Raw genomic sequence first — 729 nt, 5'->3', positions numbered from 1 at the left:
ACCCATAGATCAATGGAACAAAATTGAAGACCCAAATATGAGTAAATGGAACTTCAGCCACCTGATATTTGACAAAAGGGCCAGGAATACTCATTGGAGGAAAGACAGCATGTTCAGCAAATGGTGCTGGCAAACTGGATCTCCACTTGTAGAAGCATTGCTCTACTTGTAGAAGAATGAAACTAAACCCCTATCTTTCACCCTGCACAAAAGTCAATTCCAAATGGCTCAAAGACCTCAATGTAAAGCCTGAAACTCTGAAACTCTTAGAAGAAAACATTGGGAAAGACCTACAAGATATAGGTGTAGGAAAGGACTTTCTAAACCGGACACCAATAGCCCAGGAAACAAGGGCAAGAATTAACAAGTGGGACCTCATTAAACTCAAAAGCTTCTGTACATCAAAGTAGGCAACCAGGGAAGGAAACAGAAAACCCACAGAATGGGAGAAAATCTTCACCAGCAACACATCCAACCAGAATATATAACAAACTCAAAAAACAGAGAAGACAAGAAACAAAACAATTAAACAATGGGCTAAAGAGCTGAACAGAGAGTTCTCAAAAGAAGATGTAAAGATGGCTATGAAACATCTTAAAAAATGCTCAACATCACTAATAATTAGGGAAATGCAAATTAAAACCACTTTAAGATTTCACGTTACCCCAGTCAGACTGGCTAAGATCAAGAGAACAAATGATGCCAAATGTTGGAGGGGATGTGGGGAAA

The sequence above is a fragment of the Nannospalax galili genome, unplaced genomic scaffold (genome assembly GCF_000622305.1).
Source record: "Nannospalax galili isolate Female #2095 unplaced genomic scaffold, S.galili_v1.0 scaffold514, whole genome shotgun sequence".
NCBI classification, from domain to species: Eukaryota; Metazoa; Chordata; class Mammalia; order Rodentia; family Spalacidae; genus Nannospalax; species Nannospalax galili.
Note: the sequence above shows the minus strand (reverse complement) of the source record.